Source organism: Heterodontus francisci, chromosome 47 (assembly GCF_036365525.1).
Source record: "Heterodontus francisci isolate sHetFra1 chromosome 47, sHetFra1.hap1, whole genome shotgun sequence".
In the NCBI taxonomy this organism is placed as follows: domain Eukaryota; kingdom Metazoa; phylum Chordata; class Chondrichthyes; order Heterodontiformes; family Heterodontidae; genus Heterodontus; species Heterodontus francisci.
This window is the reverse complement of record NC_090417.1, coordinates 8,766,791-8,786,578: the sequence shown is the minus strand read 5'-3', so window position 1 is coordinate 8,786,578 and position 19,788 is coordinate 8,766,791. Positions and strand designations below refer to the sequence as shown.

The 19,788-nt window shown below is 42.6% G+C and overlaps 1 protein-coding gene across 3 annotated transcripts in view; it reads left to right on the top strand.

Annotated features, from left to right (window-relative positions):
• The first annotated feature begins 14,095 nt into the window (after positions 1-14,095).
• The window catches only part of elmod3 (ELMO/CED-12 domain containing 3), a 32,794-nt gene continuing 27,101 nt past the window's right edge, over positions 14,096-19,788 (top strand). For all 3 annotated transcript variants that reach the window (XM_068023419.1, XM_068023418.1, XM_068023417.1), the window contains exon 1: positions 14,096-14,149. The gene's annotated coding sequence lies outside the window, so the exon portion shown is untranslated. The remainder of the gene's footprint in view (positions 14,150-19,788) is intronic.

Below are 19,788 nucleotides of genomic sequence, written 5' to 3'. Positions count from 1 at the left end.
AGATGGCAGCACAATTAAGTGCAATCCTGTCTTCAGGTCAAGAGGTCTGCAACTGCACACTTTCCAGCAGGAATCACTGGATGGCAATCAGAAGCAGGAACCCTGTCTGAATTTCCATTGTCTAACTAGGGACACTGACGTCAACTGCCAGTTGACAGCACAAACCAGGAATTGAACCTGCGACTATCTGGTCTGGATGATTCAGCTACATATTTCTTTTATTATCCAAACCATCAGGGGAATTCAAAGTCAAATCTTATGATCCTGCTTCCCAGAATCCATGTGTAACTCACGGGTTATGTAAATTCCAATAAATAACATCAGATCAGTTGCTTTCAAAAACACACACCAAATCTAGTTCAGGCCAGAAACACAGTGGAGTACATAGCCAGGAATGCAGATATGAAAGTTTTGTTGACAGTGAGTGCTATGTACAAGTACTGTTTCACGAATTTATCAGCAACCCGTGAGAATGCCATTTTCCATATTCCCATAGGCTAATTTACTGCCGATTGTAAGTGAAGCTAATGTCAAATTGAAACATTTTCTGTTTTTTATTAACATAGCTCTGTACTAGAATGAAAACCGCATGAAACTCTTATTTGTAATTGTTTTGCCTTCCTGTATATGAGCTCATGCCATATCTGGAAACATATGTCTTCTGGAACTTCCCTGCATTTTGCAAACTTTTGGCTGCAGTGGATATCAAGGTCAAGCAAGGCTTTACATCATAAGTTTTTAATCTGTGAGTTGTGTTTTCTTTCATATGAATAAAAACAACAGCATTTGATTCAAATTAAAAACAGAGCCAGGATGATAGAAGGATTGTAAGAATCATCATCCAATGTTGTTATAACTCCTGGAAGAATATATAGCAGATTTTAGTAGAAAATTCGGGCTGTTCTTTTCCCACTTGACGAATAGGAAATTTCAATATTGGAATTCATTGGTATATTGGTTTGGACAATGCTGTTATACCTCGAGAATCTTGTGCAGGATTCAGTGGCTCATGCTATATCAGCCCTCTGCAACAGAATTCAGTGGCTGAAACCAACTACATCTTCTGACAAGCCTCCTCCCACTCAGCACCCTACTACAGCAAGTAACTGGCTCTTGCTGGGATAAGGTTCCACCAGCACAAGTCACTTTCTCATAGCTTGTCCAGATTACCCATCCAGTTTTATAAGAGCCTATGCAGTGATAGCAGGCTATTTGACTATGGAGTATATCACAGATGAACCTCAAACTGCCCTCAACTGGCATTCAAACTCCGATAAATATATTTTCCTACATGGGTATTTGAGTAGAATGGGCCCTTTCTCTCTGGTGTTTAGAAGAATGAGAGGTGATCACATTGAAACAGACAAGATTCTGAGAGAGCTTCACAGGGTGGATGCTGAGAGGCTATTTGCCCTGGCTGGAGAGTCCAGAACTGGGGGATATAGTTTCAGGATAAGGGGTTGGCTATTTCTGACTGACTCAGAGGGCTGTGAATCTTTGGAGTTCTCTACCCCAGAGAGCTGTGGTTATTCAGTCGCTGAGTATATTCAAGGCTGAGATTAATAGATTGTTGGACTGAAGGGAACCAAGAGATATCAGAATCGAGTGGGAAAGTGGATTTGAGATCAATGATCTTATTAAGTGATGGAGTAGGCTCAAGGGGCCACATGGCCTACTCCTGCTCTTATTTCTCAGGTTCTTAGGGGTCGCAAGATAGTGAAAAAGAGTAGGAACACTGGGAGATTTTCTCCTTCCTAATCTAGCCCCACTGCTCACCCAGCTGAGATGAGCATAGATTGGGAATTTAACCCAGGACTTTCCCTTCTGTATTGCTCAGTTACACACCCGTTTAACTAGCTAGCCACAGTGAAGCCATTCATGAGTAATGATGTGACCATCTCTATATAATGGTTTCCCAGGAAAGTTCATCCTCACTATGTAACTTATCTTTATCAGATGTTACGAAGAGAGAATATATTTTTTTGCAATTGAACAGTGAATGCTTCACCAGGTGAAGTTAAGAAGCTTTCCTGAACTCATGGGCTGCATTTTATGAGCCCTCTGGCGTCACGGGTCAGGGCAGGGGTGGGGTCTGGAAAATTCTTCCTGGAGAGGCCCGCCAAGACCTCCAATGCCGAGAAAGCACCGCCATATTTTACCAGCGGCGATGAGGCTTCAGTCATATGCAAATGAGATTAAAATTAAAGAATAATTACCTACCTGGTCGTGACGGCCATCCGACGCCGATATCTCGGCCAGTGGATGGAATTCCCAGGCTTTCAGAACTCAGTTCGGAGTTCCGAGGCATAACACTGGTGGTATGAGGGGAGGAATGAAAATTTCAGGGCAGGCGGGGTGCGGTGGGAGAGGGGAGAACTATTGTAATTGGTTGTGGGGATGATGGGAAGGGATTGAAGGGCAAAAGTAAGGAGGTTCGGCGGGGAAAGTTCGGGTTGGCCCAAAAACGAACATTGTGTGGATGGGAGAGGGGATTCCAGCTTTTATTTAGTTATTTACACAGATTTTCAATTAATGTCCCTTTAAAATTTCATTTGTTACTGCAAGGCTTGAAGCCCCTTTAAAAATGGTGCCTGCACAGTGGCACCGGACGCCGTTGCCAGAGACAGAGCGGCCAGCTCCTCTATGTCATCGGGGGCGGCTGTTCCGCCCCCTCCATTTAAATCAGCCCCTGCGCAAAATATCGCAGGGGCTCAGCAATGACGCATTGACAACTGGCGCAACGACCACTGACAACAGAGCGTACCGCCGCGATTTGCGGCGTGCTCATAAATTTCAGCGTTATGTGTCTCACATGCCAGTGTTACGGACAGGAGAGCGATGATAGGGATGGCTCCCCCTTTTCACCTCTCAACTGACCAAAAAGTGTTTCAACTCCTGAGTGCTTTAATTGCTAGAAACAGACAAATGACAGCTATTTTGTGGTTTTAAAGGAAAGATACATTTTTATTGTTTAACACCCGAATATATGCAACTTCGCCCACTCTCACACTCATACAGATACATACACTCAAGAAAAGATAATGATTATAAAAGTAGCCTGTGTTTAGGTCTTATGATTTCAAGAGGTCTCTGTTATAAAGCCTGGCTACCCGACCCGAACCCGACTACACCGGACTAAATGTGTCGGATTTGGGTGGGGTCAGGTCTGTAACCTGTGTCCAGCATTCGGGCTCGGCTCGGGTTGGGTCGAGCTGGACTGTACTGGCTCCACGTTTTATAAATAAATGCATTATTACATTTTAGTGATATTCGGGTTGGGTCGGGCATGAAAAAAAATTCAAGGACTCGGGCTCCAGTTGGGTTCAGTTTGGCTGTGGTTGGGTTGGGCCCAGGTCGGGTTTTAATTTTATACCTGAGCAGGCCTTTACTCTGTGACACTTGCTTTTCTGGGGTGGGAGATGAAGACTTGAAACTATGCAGGCCTGTAATACTGTTTTGTCCACTGAAGAAAAGCTCTGGAGGGTTCAGGGGCGGATTCACTGTTGTTTTAGTTTCACAGTAGCAGATTTCTCTTGTTATACTCCAGTCAAGGTTCAATGGCAACGCCCTGGTATGGTTCCTCAGATGGAGAGTTCAGGGCAACTCGAGTCTTTGCCTGCAAGTGGCTTAAAGTTGGTGGTCTTAGGTAGGGTCTTTTCTCTTCACTGGCAGACATGTTTTTCTGAAGTCTTGTCTGCTTAGAATGTGCCTTAGTAAAACCCCTTATCAGAAACCTAGTTTCTGTCTTGTGACTAGAGCATCTCTTTCCATTGTCCTTACAAATCTTTTCTGGTGGTTAGGCCATTGTTAGACACTGGAGTCCAGGTATCACTCATCCACATACCATTTTGATAAAATAGAGCTTTTCACATCCATATTCTGGATTTCAAGATGGGAGTCGAAGAATCTGCAACATTATTGTCATCCCAGATTTTTTTCATTAGTTAAAGAAAGGCATCCATTACCACAGGAAGAGTCATTTGCATTTTAATAATTTCTCAAAGATTTGTCCAGAAAGGTCATATTCATTTTAATTACTTCACTGAGACTTGTCCAGAAATGACAATTTGCTCTGGGTTCTTGAAGTTCCCTATGTATTGGCAGGAAACAAAAGGTCACCTGACCTCTCAACTCCATTTTGTTTTCCAGGAAAGTCCATTTTGGGTTTACTTCATAAGTTCATATTTATAGTTCATGCGTTTGTATTGCTTGAGCGTAATACTAGCAACTCTGTATTTTTCTACTTAACAGCGGGGACTCAGCTGTGAGACAGACGTGAGGACAAGTAGACAGACCTCAAAATGGACAGAATCATGATAGTGATTGTAGACCTTGTCACACTGATGGTTGTTCCTCCAGAATGGTTGGTTGAACTGGAGGGGTGGGGGATGCTCCTTGGGTTTGGCAGGATTATGGTGGGGTTGCGAGGGGTTAGTAGCATTGAGAGAAAGTGGCATTTATGTTAAGCAGGTGTTCAGTGTGGTTCCTGAGGGGTTGAGCCACGGTTTGGGGGGGGGGGTCTTAGGAGGTAGAAACAAGGTGGAGGGAACTCATGGATTTTGACAGTATTGAGCATGGGGTTTTGTGGAAATGTGGTTGTAACCCTGAAGGGAGCAGGGATTTGGCAGAACTAGTAGTTGGGATGGTTATAGCTGACTGCAGTCTGGAAAAACTGAGGCAGTATCCTAAGTTGTGACACTACTGTGCAGGGGGACCTGGGGCCCAGCAGCAATGAGGAGAGATGCCTAGAACGTAGTGGTGTGTTTGAGTGGGGCACCAGAGTCTGGTAATCTGGGATAGGTCCTGGGTTCTGGCGGCATTGGGGAAGTTCAGACCTAGGTCTGTCAGCGCTAGAGGGAGTATTCAGGATCTGTGAGCATGGGTCAGGTCAAGCTAGACAGACCGCTGGGACTTATAATGAACCATCCCACTCTTCCTTTTTCACAGTTGTCCCCCACAATCTCATGTCATTATATCCACAATGCTCCGGTCTTTACTGTCACGTCCTGAGCTTGTTTTGCATCTGTAAAAATTGTAATGCTTTCAGTGTATAGTGTATGTGGTTAAATGACTGTTTTAATACATTATGGACGGGTCACCTCAATTCAGATTTCCTCCAATCAAATGCCTATGTAAATATAGGAATTGTGATTTGCTCATATATAAAATTCGAAGTAAGGAGCAGGTGAAGTAATCGTATTATTCAAAATATTTTTGAAAATATTTTCATCCACCAATTTAGAGGAAGCTATTGTATAACAAAAGGGTTATTATGGCATATAATATATGGTGATTTACTATCATTGAATAAGTCATATTATGTCTTTGTTGCATGGTATTCATGATGTTTACGAGCATCTTGGAGATTGCGTTCCCTGATTCTGTCCATTTTGATGTCTATCTCTTTCCATTCTCCAGCTTGTCCCACCCAATGCTCATAGATCCTGAATTAACCCCACTCAACCACATCACGACGTTCTAGGCATCTCTCCTCATTGCTGCTGGGCCCCAGGTCCCCCTGTAGAGTATTGTCACAACTTAAGATGCCGCCATCAGAGCTAACAAAGTCTACAATCACCATCATGATGCCTGAACCAACAAACTCTTCCACTCTGCTCCTAAGCAGTTAAGAGATAAAAAACAAGCATATAGGTAAAATAATGTATCAGTCCTTTGATGTATTTCTCACAGAAAAATGGCATACGTCATCATGAATTCAGTTATTGTAAATGAATAGTCCTGATAGTGCATTGTGTTAAATGGCAGACACTTCCTCATGTTATAAACAACATAATCTTTGTGAGCAATGCCACAAATCTTCTACAGTTGTAATTTTGAAAACAGTGTGTCCAGCGTACATTTCTTATCTATCACAATTCAGGTCACCACACTTCCTCTCTCTCTCTCTCTGTCTCTCTCTCAGACATTCTGCCATTAAGGCCATGCTATACAGATGTCTGTTGCACTTACAAAGCAGATTTACCTCAATTCAGATTTCTTGCAATCGATTTCCTATGCAAAGATATGAATTGTGATTCGCTCATAAATAAATTTCGAAGTAAGAAGCGGGTGAAGTAATCGTATTATGCAAAATACTTTTTGAAAATATTTTCATTCACTAATTTTTTCTCTCAGCCTGCTAACTATGGATACATTTAAATAAAATTATAACATGACAAATGTCAAAAATATTTCAACCAATTTCTAAGATTGCCCATCTTCTGTTAGAAATGCATCAGTTAAATTTTAACCCTTTAGGCCTACACTCCATCACAGGCCTTAGCTCTTGAATTTGGTTCAAACCCAAACTGACATACACCATTTGTTGTTCCCTGTGCTCTGTGCCTGGCCTAAATTGACTTGCTGCAGCTTACCCAGACACATACCAGGTACTTCAGTCTTCCTTTGGTCCACAGTTCTCCCTAAAATCCATTCTCAGCTCCCAGGGCGCCTGTATGTTTGAAATCAGTTCTCGGCACCATATATTGTATTTTCCTGCTGTTTTAGCAATATATTAAGAAGAGTATCTCTGGTGCACACATACATGTCAAGTCTCACATGTGGTATTTTATTACAGATGCGAAATAGTTCTAAAATAATGAATGCTTTTGAATTGCAGCCTGATAAGCACAATCCAAGCTGCAAAGTTCCTTCACTAAACAATAATTCTGAGTGACTTTAGGCTTTGTGCAATTTTTGACCTTAAAGGGACAGTGCAGCGGAAGAATACATTGTGCGTTACCTGATCTTTGTTAAATAGCATATCATCTGACTTAACATGAGCAACACTATATGATATAGACTGATGATATTAATAAAATCCTATTTTGAATATTGTGTGCACTTTACCTCCAAAATGACAATAATGTGTACGAAGGGCTTCAGAGAAGAGTCACAATAATATTGGACTGTGGACTTGCAGAGCTGAACTTTAAAAAAAACTACTTGCATTTATATAGTGCTTTTCGCGACCACTTTCAAAGTGCTTTACAGCCAATGAAGTACTTTTGAATTGGAGTCACTGTTGTAATGTAGGAAACGCAGCAGGCAATTTGGCAACAGCAAACTTCCACCAACAGCAATGTGATAATGACCAGATAATTTTTCTTTGCGATTGAGGGATAAATATTGGCTAGGACACCGGGGATAGCTCACCTGCTCTTCATTGAAATAGTGCCACAGGACCTTTTACATCCTCCTGAGCAGGCAGATGGGGCCTTGGTTTACTGTCTCATCTGAAAGGAGGGACCTCTGAGAGTGCAGCACTCCCTCAGTACTACACTGGAGTGTCATCGTAGATTTTTGTGTTCATCCCCGGAGCCTTGTGACTCAGAGGCGAGCATACTACCAACTGAGCCACGGCTGACATTGTTCTGTTGTATATATGATATAGATCCTTAAAATGAAGAGATATCTGAATAATGTGGATGTAAGTAGCTTGGATCATTGCCAGGATTAATGAGCCTCGGAGGGGCTAGAGAATAGAGTAGTGGCTGGAACAGGCTTCCATCAAAAACAGTCAAAATTTTCTCCATGAACTCTTAAGAAAAGCAAACAATATCTGGTTAAGAATGGGATAGAGCATTAGACACACATATCGAAATTCGTCTTGGTGGAATTGGTAAATATCCAAGCAGATGTATTACAGATGACTAATGCGATACAACACGTTTAGCACTCTCACCAAAGACAAACATCTTATCCTTAGCCATTCCTATGCTGCTGGGACCAACCAATGTTATACCTGCTATTTGGATAGGGAAGAGGCATGACTGGGTAAATTTTTAACAGTTTTGCTTGATTTGCTAAAGTACCAAAACCCCTCTGGATCCTTCTTCCTCTTCCCTTCCCTCTGATCTGATCTCTTCTTTGAATCTCACCCCTTGCCGTGTATTCACAATACCGTCTGACCTTCCCCTCTCTGACTCTGAACGATCTGTCCTCAGCATAGTTTTGACTGGGAACTTTACAGCCTTTTGGACTTAACATTAAGTTCAATAATTTTAGATCATAACCTCTGCCCCCATTTTTTACTTCCTTTGTGTTTTTTTTGCTGGTTCGTTTTTTTTTAACCTCTCTTGTTTATTTCTTAATCACTTTACTCTGCATTTGGACAACCGCTATCCTGCCATTCACACCTCATCCAGACAGATCATTTATTTTGTTACTTGCCTCATGACCTCTCCCTTTGGCTTTGTACCATGAAACCTTTTGTCTTTTAATCTGTCCTGCCCTCCACCCTATCGCAGACTTTCCCTTTTGTTCTTGTCCCCCCCACCTCCCCTTTCATTTGCTCAAAACCTGTTACGTTGCGAACTTTTCCCAGTTCTGATAAAAGGTCACAGACCTGAAACGTTAACTCTGTTTTTCTCTCCACAGATACTACCTGACTTCTTGAGGATCACAGAATTGTGACAGCACGGAAGGAAGCCATTCGGCCCATCATTCTGCACTGGCTCTCCAGAAGAGCAATTTACCTTGTGCCATTTTCCCAACTTCTCCCCGTAGCCCTACACATTCTTCCTTTTCCGATAACAATCCAATTCCCTCTTGAATGCCTCAATTAAATCTACCTCCACCACACTCTCAGGCAGTGCATTCCAGACCCTAACCACTTGCTGCGTGAAAGTGCTTTTCCTCATATCGCTATTGCTTCTTTTGCCAATTACCTTAACTCTGTGCTCTCTTGTACTCGATCCTTCCACTAATGGGAACAGTTATTCCCTATCTACTTTGTCCAGACCCCTCATGATTTTGAACACCTCTATCAAATCTCCTCTCAACCTTTTCTTTTCCAAGTTAAACAGTCCCGATTTTTCCAGTCTTCCTTCTCTGCATTAAAGTTCCTTATCCCTGGAACCATTCTCTTGAATCTTTTCTGCACTCTCTCTAATGCCTTCACATCTTTCCGAAAGTGTGACACCCAGAACTGGACACAATACTCCAGTTGAGGCTGAACCAGTGTTCTATACATGTTCAAGATAACTTCCTTGTGCACTCTGTTTGGTGATTCAAAAACTAGGGGGCATAGTCTAAAAATTAGGGCCAGCCTGTTCAGGAGAGATGTTAGGAAGCACTTCTTCACGCAAAGGGTGGTAGAGGCTTGGAACTCTCTCCCACAAACAGCAGTTGAAGCTAGAACAGTTGTTAATTTAAAATCTGAGATAGATAGATCTTTTAAGCAAAGATATTAAGGGATATTAAGGTGTATGGAGTTAGGCTGCGGATCAGCCATAATCTCATTGAATGGCGGGAATGGCTCAAGGGGCTGAATGGCCTACTCCTGTTCCGATCTTCCTATGTTCTATGCCCCTATTAATGAAGCCTAGCTTGCTGCATGCTCTTTTAACTGCTTTCTCAACCTGTCCTGCCACCTTCAATGATTTATGCACATATACACCCAGCCCCCTCTGCTCCTGCACCCCTTCAGAATTATACCCTTTATTTTATATTGTCTCTCCACTTTCTTCCTACCAAAATGAATCACTTCACACTTCTCTGCATTAAATTTCATCTGCCACTTGTCTGCTCATTCCAACTTTTCTGTGTCCTTTTATAGTTCGACACTATCCTCCTCATTGTTCACAATATCTCCCAGTTTTGTATCAGCTGTAAATTTTGCAATTGTGCTCTGTACGCTGAGGTCTAGTTCATTAATATATATCAGAAACAGCAAGGGTCATAACAGCGAAACGTGGGGAACTCCACCACAAATCTTCCTCCAGTCTAAAAAACATCCATTAGCCACTACTCTCTTGTTTCCTGTCACTCAGCCAATTTCTTTTGCATGTCGCGTCTGTCCCTTTTCTTTGATGAGCTATAACTTTGCTGTCAAGTCTGTTGTGCGGCACTTTATCAAATGTCTTTTGCAAGTCCATGAACACTACATCAACAGCACTACTCTGATCAACCTTCTCTGTTACCTCATCAGAAAAACTCCAGCAAGTTAGTTTAACATGAATTGCCCTTCACAAACCCATGCTGGCTTTCTTTAATTACCCGCATTTGTCCGTTGGACTATTAATTTTGGCCCAAATTATCATTTCTAGAAGCTTCCCCACCACCGAGGTTAAACTGACTGGCCTGTAGTTGCTGGGCTTATCTTTACACCCTTTTTTGAACAAGGGTGTAACATTTGCAATTCTCCAGTCCTCCAGCACCACTCCTGAATTTGAGAAAGACTGGAAAATTATGGCCATTGCCTCTGCAATTTCAACTGTCACTTCCCTCAGTATCCTTAGATGCATGTCATCCGGTCCTGGTGCCTTATCAACTTTAAGTATAGGCAGCCTATCCATTACATCCTCCTTATCAATGTTAAACCTTTCAAGTGCCTGAATTACTTCCTCTTTCACCATGACCTGCGCAACACCTTTTCCTTGGGAAATACAGAAGCAAAGTATTCATTTAATACCTCAGCCATGCTCCCTGCCTCCGTGCGTAAGTTCCTTTTTTGGTGTCTAATCAGCCCCACTCCTCCTTTTACCACCACTGGGCGGCGCAGTGGTTAGCACTGCAGCCTCACAGCTCCAGGGACCAGGGTTCAATTCCGGGTACTGCCTGTGTGGAGTTTGCAAGTTCTCCCTGTGTCTGTGTGGGTTTTCTCCGGGTGCTCCGGTTTCCTCCCACATGCCAAAGACTTGCAGGTTGATAGGTTAATTGGCCATTATAAATTGCCCCTAGTATAGGTAGGTGGTTGGGAAAAATATAGGGACAGGTGGGGATGTGGTAGGAATATGAAATTAGTGTAGGATTAGTATAAATGGGTGGTTGATGGTCGGCACAGACTCGGTGGGCCGAAGGGCCTGTTTCAGTGCTGTATCTCTAAAACCACCCTTTTACTATTTATATGCCCATAGAAGACTTTGAGATTCCTTTTTATATTAGCTACCAGTCTCTTTTCATACCCTCTCCTTGCTTCTCTTATTTGCTTTTTCACTTCCCCTCTGAACCTTCTATATTCAGCCTGGATCTCCATTGTATTATCCACCTGACATCTGTCATAATCACATTTCTTCTTTATCTTCATCTCTCTCTCTTTAGTCATCCACAGAGCTCTGGATTTGTTTGCCTTACCTTTCCCCTTTGTGGGAATATACCTTGACTGTGCCCAAACTATCTCTTCTTTCAAGGTGGCCCATTGTTCAGTTACCATTTTGCCTGCCAACCTTTGATTCCAGTTTATTTGGATCAGATCCATTCTTCCCCCATTGAAGTTGTCTTTCCCCCAGTTAATTATTTTTACTCTGGATTGTTCCTTGTCCTTTTCCCCAGCCACCCTAAATCTTATTTTTCTTTTAATTATTCACTCATGGAATGTGGGCTTCGCTGACTAGGCCAGTATTTATTGCCCATCCCTAATTGCCCTTGAGAAGGTTGCAGTGAGCTGCCTTCTTGAACCGCTGCTGTCCTTGGGATGTAGGTACACCCACAGTGCTGTGAGGAAGGGAGTTCCAGGATTTTGATCCAGCGACAGTGAAGGAACGGTAATATAGTTCCAAGTCAGGGTACTGCATGGCTTGGAGGGGAACTTGCAGGTGGTGGCGTTCCCATGCATCTGCTGCCCTTGTTCTTCTAGGTAGTAGAGGTCACAGGTTTGGAAGTTGCTGTCAAAGAAGCCTTGCTGAGTTGCTGCATTGCATTTTGCAGATGGTACACACTGCTGCCACTGTGCGTCGGTGGTGAAGGCAGTGAATGTTGAAGGTGGTGGAAAGGGTGCCAATCATGTGGGCTACTTTGTCCTGGATGGTGTCGAGCTTCTTGAGTGTTGTTGGAGCTGCACCTATGCAGGCATGTAGAGAGTATTACATCACACTCCTGATGTATGCCTTGTCAATGTAACTCCCTCAAAGAACTCAAATAAGTTGGTTAAACATGATTTCCCTTTCATGAAACCATGTTGACTCTGCCTGATTACCTTGGATTTTTCTAAATGCCCTGCTATAACGTCTTTAATAATAGCTTTGAGCATTTTCCCGAAGACAGATCATAAGCTAACTGGCCTGTAGTTTCCTGCTTTCTGTCTCCCTCCCGTTTTGAATAAAGGAGTTATATTCACTATTTTGCAATCTCATGGAACCTTCCCCGAATCTTGGGAATTGTGGAAAATTAAAACCAACGCATCAACTATCTCACTAGCTATTTCTCTTAGGATCCCAGGATGAAGTCGATCAGAACCCGGGGACTTGTCGGCCCGCAGCTCCAACAGTTTGCTCAGTACCACGTCCCTAGTGATTGTAATTTTCTTGAGTTCCTCCCTCCCTTCCATTTCCTGATTTATAGCTATTTCTGGGATGTTACCTGTATCCTGCATAGTGAAGACTGATGCAAAATATTGTTCAATTCATCTGCCATCTCCTTATTTTCCCTTATGAATTCCCCAGATTCACTTTCATAGGACCAAGGCTTACTTAGTTAACTCTTTTCTTTTTTAAATATCTATAGAAACTCTTACTGATTTTATATTTCTAGCTAGCTTTATCTCATACTCTAATTTTTCCCTCATTATCAATCTTTTCGGCATTCTTTGCTGGGATTCATATTCTGTCCAATCTTCTCACCTATCAATCATCTTTTCGTCATTATATTATTTTTCTTTAAGTTTGATACTATCTTTAACTTTTTAAGTTAACCACGGATAGGGGTCCTCTGATTGAAATTTTTCTTTCTCATTGGAATATATCAATTCTGTGTATTCTGAAATATCCCCTTAAATGTCTGCCACTGCATTTCTATTGACCTATCACATAACCTAATTTGCCAGTTCACTTTTGGTAGCTCTGCTTCTATGCCGTCATAATTGCCCTTATTTAAGTTTAAAATACTAGCCTTGGACCATTCATCTCCCTCAAACTGAATGTAAAATTCAACCATATTATGATCGCTTACCTTGGGGGTGCCTTCACTATGAGGTCATTAATCAGTCCTATCTCATTCACAATAACAGGTCTAGTATAGCCTGCTCTCTGGTTGGCTCCAGAACATGCTGTTCTAAGAAACTATCCTGAAAACATTCTATGAACTCCTATTCTCGGCTAACTTTGCCCATCTGATTTTTCCAGCCTATATGTAGATTAAAATCCCCCATGATCTCTCTGACAAGCTTCCATTATTTCTTCCTTGTATCCTTCTAACATTGTGGTTCCTGTTACATGGCCTATACACCACGAGTGACTTCCTGCCTTTATCATTTCTGATCTCTACCAAACCGCTTCTACATCCTGGTTTCCTGAACTTCGGTCATCCCTCTCTCATGTGCTAATACCATCAAAAATTAACATAGCTTCCCCTCCACATTTTCCTCCTGTCCTAAACTTCCTATATGTCATGCACCCTTCAATATTCAGGCTCCAATGTATGTTACCCTGCAGCCATGTCTGTGTGATGGTTATCAGATCGTAATTTTACTTTTGAATTAACTCCCAGGCTTCTTTTGAGCTTATGGGCTCGATTGAGGACTTAACTTGCCTTATGATCAAGTTTTTCATATTTTAGTTACACGTGGACAAGTATTGTCTGGAATAAAAACAGAAAATACTGGAAATATTTAACAGGTCAGGCAACATCTGTGGAGAGTGAAATAGAGTTAATGTTTCAGGTCAATGAGTTTTCGTCAGAAACTTTCAGTATTGTTTGAGGTTGGCTGGGAGAGGTTGGGGAGGATGAGCAACAGGCAGAGTCAAACTGCAGGCCGTTTTTTATATTTTTTAGTGAGTGATTTGGAAGAGTTAAAATGGCAAGTCTGCTTTTCATTTCATTGTACATGAGAATGATTATAACTGACGGAAATATATATTTGATTGTCTGCCAAACTTTGGCGGAAAAAGTGAAATATGATTGTTTGCAGTCATGTTTATGGGTCGTATTTTTTACGTGGTGATAGGTTGTTTTGAGTTTCGCGTTGCCGTGCTGCCTGTCTCCTGCGTCTTCCTGTAGGGCAATCTCTGTGAGCGCTGTTGTGGGGTCGGACTCCGTGGAGACGCGGTGGGGGCATCGCTCTGCATGGTGGGAAATGTAGTATCTTGCGCGCGGGTTCCCTTTGAGACGTCGACAAAAGACTACAATTTCCGGCTTGCACTGCGAGCCCCACGCGTGCGCAGACGGCGTGTGACTGTTAAATAGCGGCTGAGATTGGAGGGAGCGAGCGGAGGTAAAAAAAATTGTCAAATAATTTAACAAAAAAAAGCATTCACAATTTTATCTGTTTATGCTTTGTATTTTGTAAAGCATTACACGCCTCTCTCAAGCAACAGTTTACCACAAGAAGTTAACAAATCTGGAGATATTGGGGTTAATCTGACATTGTACTGAAATTATTCACGATAAAGTATGAATTATTGCCCAGTTTATTGAGGGCCCGATTTATGTTGCAGTGGCTATCTTTTACCTCGCCATTTATTACATTGCCATTATGTTATTTTGTATTTGGGTCAATGTTCCACTTTTGCAGGGCTGCTGAAGCCAGACTGGCCTTTTACCAGTCTTGTTTCTCTAATTTTTTTAAAATCCGGTTGCAAGGACAGTTGTTGTCCAGACTTACCCCTGGAGAGTAGACATTTAGACAGGGTAATAGAGATTGCCCACTGTTTGTGGTATCCATATAACAGCAAAAAGTCAGACCTTCCTTCACAAGAGTCAACCTGGAGGAAGATGGTATCAGTTAGGTTACATTGAAGGCAGTGGAACCATATGGGTCAGAAATGCATTGGAAGGATGTGGCATTAGCCGGGTTACTGGAAGGGGTGCATCAGGTATCAAAGTTTCATTGGAAAAAGTCGCACCAACTAGATTTGAGGTAAACTGGAGGAAGTGGGACTACATTACCATTTTCTGTTGTCTTCCAGAACTCTCGATTATATAACTTCATTTTGCTGTGTTTATTGTCTCTCCTGTACCTATTCCTTTTACTGGCACTCAGTGCTGGTTTCGACAATTGATCTCTGCCTTGTGTCAGTGTACGGAAAGAGGAAATGCACCTGTCTTCATTTTCTCAGACCTGCTGTTGCTTGACTTACTTTGTTGCTGGTGTATTATGTTGGACCTTTGCAAAAGCACCAAGCAGGGGTTAAACATAACTTCCTGCCAAGTCAGATAACTGTTATTGCGACATAACTGTATTAGTGAGGGGGAAACAGGGAGTTATTGTGCACTCAATTCTGTAACCTCACTTGTCCATTTTTGTGATTGGCTGATCATAATTCCATGCGTTATCATCATAGACATCTTAGGGAAGTACACTGGAACAAGAGAACGAGTGATGGTGTGACAGTCGAAATGACGGATTATTAATGTAACATAAATACGTGACAGTGTAATAATTCTAACATAATGGCAATGGCATAATTGCAATGTTAACAGCGATAGTGAAGTGGCAACATTGAACGGGAAAGAGGAACAGTGCAACAGAGCAAGCATAAGAGTGACAGTATCACATTAACATGGACTGGATCAGTGTAACAGAAAGCTGCAAAGGAAATCTTTATACAATGGCAGGAAAGCATAGAATTGAGAAAATACATGCGCATTTGCTGCAGAAAAAGAGTTACACCAAATATAATTTTTCGTTAGAACTGACATACTGATATTGGCGATATCACTCAGACTTTGCAAAAGGAAATCTTGTTCTGATTCTGTTTTCAGTTATTCAGTTTCCCAATGCCGACATCATTCCCAACATGAGAATCTGTGCTTCACTCACTCTAACATAATTCCTTTTGAACTTGCAGCACTGTGTTTTTTCAGGTCCAACCCTAACATTTCCATTAAACCTGCTGACAACCCGCTGTTGTTTGGCAAACCGATCTCTAACTTGCAGAGGCTGAATGCCAACTGTCAGACAACTCCACCTACCTTCCCCTGGACCAAGGCCCCATCATTGAACATTAAGCCAGCCTTTCTAAAACTGTCATTGACCTCATCGCTAGAGATCTTTCTTCCATGGCATCCAACCTCATTGTCCCCCAACCCATTTCTGCCTCTTTCCCAAGATCCACAAACAAGCCTGCCATGGTAAACCCAGCCTGTTCTTGCGCCGCAGAACTGATTTCTTCCTATCTCAATTCTACTTCTCTCCCCTTGTCCAATCTCTTCCTATTTTGGTCAGAAGAACAAGGAGGTAATATAAATGAAGGGGTACAGTTCTAAAGTGGGTACAGGAGCAGAGGCACCTGGGGGTATAGGTGCAAAAATCATTGAAGTTGTTGGACATGTTGTGAAAGTGGTTTAAAAAGCATTTGGGATACTGGACTTTATAAATAGGAGCATAGAGTACAAGAACAAGAAAGTTATATAAACCATTGGTTTGTCCTCAACAAGAGTTTTGTTTCCTGGTCCGGGAACCACACTTGAGGAAGGATGTGAAGGCATGAGAGAGAGTGCAGAAAAGATTCACGAGAATGGTTCCAGGCATGAGAGACGTCAGTTACTTGGAAAGCTTGGAGTAGTTCTCCTTGGAAAAGAGGAGATTTGATAGATATTCAAACAGATGAGGGGCCTGGGCAGAGTTAATGGGGAGAAACTGTTCCCATTGGCAGAAGGATCCAGAACCAGAGGACACTGATTTAAGGTGATTGGCAAAAGAGGCAATTATGATGTGAGGAAAAGTTTTTAAGCAGCCACTTGTTCGGATCTGGAATGCACTGCCTGTGAGAGTGGTGGAGGCTTTTTCAATCGTGGTTTCGAAAGAGAACTGGGTAATTATCTGAAGAGAAAAAAATTGTAGGGCTACAGGGAAAAGGCAGGGGAGTGGGACAAGGTGAGTTGCTCTTGCAGAGAGTGGCACAGACACGATGGGCTGAATGGTCTCTACTGTAACCATTCTGTGGACATCTAATCCCTTTACACCTTTAGTTGCTGATGACAAAACTTGGAAGTATTGTGAACTGTGAGGAGGATAGTGTAGAACTTCAAAAGAACCAGACAGGCTGGTGGAATGGACGGACAAGTGGCAGATTAAATTTCATGCAGCATTCATGGGGCGGCACAGTGGTTAGCACCGCAGCCTCACAGCTCCAGCGACCCGGGTTCAGTTCTGGGTATTGCCTGTGCGGAGTTTGCACGTTCTCCCTGTGACCGCGTGGGTTTCCGCTGGGTGCTCCGGTTTCCTCCCACAGCCAAAGACTTGCAGGTGATAGGTAAATTGGCCATTGTAAATTGCCCCTACTGTAGGTAGGAGAATGGTGGAGATGTGGTAAAGAATATGGGGTTAATGTAGGATTAGTATAAATGGGTGGTTGTTGGTTGGCACAGACTCGGTGGGCCGAAGGGCCTGTTTCAGTGCTGTATCTCTAAATAAAATAAATTTTTAAAAAAGTGTGAAGTGATTCATTTTGGTAGGGAGAACAAGAAGAGGCAATCTAAATTAAAGGATACATTTCTAAAGGTTGTGCAGGAGCAGAGGCACGTGAGAGCCCTTCTTGAATAGAGTCATAAACCGTCTCCATCCACTGCCACCCTCCTCCGCCTGGCTGAACTTGTTCTCACATTGAACAATTTCTCCTGTGACTCCATTCACTTCATCTAAATAAACGTCGTCGCTATCGGTATCCCGATGCATCCTAGCTATGCCTGCCTTTTTTTGTGAGATATGTGGAACTTTGTTCAAGTCCTGAGGGTCCTTCCCTCACTTTTTTCTGTCCATTGATTAATGTATTGGTGTCATTTCCTGCTCTTGCCCTGAACTGGAAGATTTCATCATCTTTGCTCCTAATTTCCATGTTTGCCTCCCCTTCATATGGTCCATTTTTGACTCTTTCCTTGCCTTCCTTGACTCCTCTGAATCCATTTCTGGGAAGAGGCTATTGAGCAATCAATATATCTACTATAAAGCCACTAACTTCCACAGCTCCCTTGATTAAACTTCGTCTGCTCAGCTGTCTGTTCGTACTCTATTCCATTCTCCCAGCCTGTCCGTTGCATATTTTCTGATCTTGCCACCATTCGTACCAGTGCTTCCAATATGTCTTTTTCCTCAACCCAGAATTCCTTCCACCAGGGTTGACATGGCCCTTGACTGTGTCTGTTCCATTTCTGCACTTTTGCCCTCATACCTTCTCCTCACCCCTTTCCCTCCCTCTCCGATAGCATTCTCTTTATCCTCACCTTCCACCCCACTAGACTCCACATTCAGCAGATCATCTTCCACTGTTTCCACCACTTCAGTGTGATGCCACCACCAAACACATCCTCCCTCTCCTCCCATTTCAACATTCCGAAGGGACTGTCCCCTCCACAACACCTTAGTTCACTCCTCAATCAACCTCAACACCTTTCCCGTTCTCATTGCACCTTCCCGTGCAAATGCAGGAAATGCAACCTCTATCCTTTTACCTCCTGCCATCCCATTGTCCAGGGCCCCAAAAGTCCTTCCGGGTGAAGCAGCCATTTGCTGTATTTCTTTCAGTTTACAGTATTTGCGGCTCATGATGTTGTCTTCTGTACGCTGGGGAGATCAAATGCAGATTGGGTGACCTGCAAGCGTGATCTAGAGTTTCTGGTTTCCTGATTTAAAAAAAAAAATTATCCTCCTCGCTCCAACTCTGACCTTGGCCTCCTGCACTGTTTAAGTGAAGTTCAACCGAAGGAAGAGTACTTCATCTTTTGATTAGGCACTTTACAGCCTTCCGAACTGAGCACAAAATTCAACAATTTCATATCATAACCTCTGCCCGTTTTTTCAGACAGCAGTTGTTGGTAATAATTCTGCTATTCTCATATACACCTCCTCTAGTCCCATCTTTTGTTTTACTTGTCCCGTTACCATCTCCTTCTGCCTCGCACCAACATTCTTTTTGTCATTTGACCTCTTCTGCCTTCCACCCTATCACAGACCTTCCCTTTTCTTCTTCCAGCTCCTTCCTGTCCCTGCTTCTGTACTTGCTTATAGCCTGGTTATCTCTAAATTCTTCCACTGCCGATGAAAGGTCATTGACGTTAACTCTGTTTCTCTCTCCACAGATACCACCTATCCTGCTGAGCATTTTCAGCATTTTCTGTTTTTATTTCACCATTCCAGCATCTGCAGTATTTTGCTTCTGCATTAGAGTTTGTGCGCATTGGTTGTTGGGAGGTCGGTAGGAGCAGACACTTCCTCAGCCACTGTGTTTTTCTCTTGTTACTAATCATGAATCCACACATCCTGTTGCTGGAATCAGATCCTGAACTCTGCAGCTTGTGCAATTGCAAATATCTAACTTGCAGATCCATGGAGCATTATGCTCAGGTAGAAACCTATTCTGCAATGGGACCAGTCTTAAAAACCATTATATTTTACTTCACCCACATATTCTACCTTTAGCAACCTGTTGTGTTGTGAAATATAAACAGAAAGTGTTGGAAATACTCAACAGGTCTGGCAGAATCTGTAGAGAGAGAAGCAGAGTTAACATTTCAGGTCTGTGACCTTTCATCTGTTGTATTATGAACTCTGACCCAGCTGAGAAGAAAGGCTGAGGTGCTCTCCCAGTACTCTCCTGTGGTTGGCTAGGAGTGGGACTGATATACGGCTGAGCATGAAGGACTCTGCCAATTTGACCCAGAATTTAAAGGAATAGAATCCAGTACTGGAGACATCCTAGACACTGTAAATGAGTCAGATAGACTGTCTGAGAGTCGCTTTTGTTTTATTGATGAAATACTGAGGAATACTTCAGATCTTATTTCCTTCTCCATAAAGATGAGTCAGTCATGTTAAGGTGAAATTTTAATGAGAGCTTCTTGGAGTTCATTGTTGAGTGTGAGACCTGCAGGTTTCATGAGGTAAAAGCAAAATACTGCGGGTGCTGGAAATTT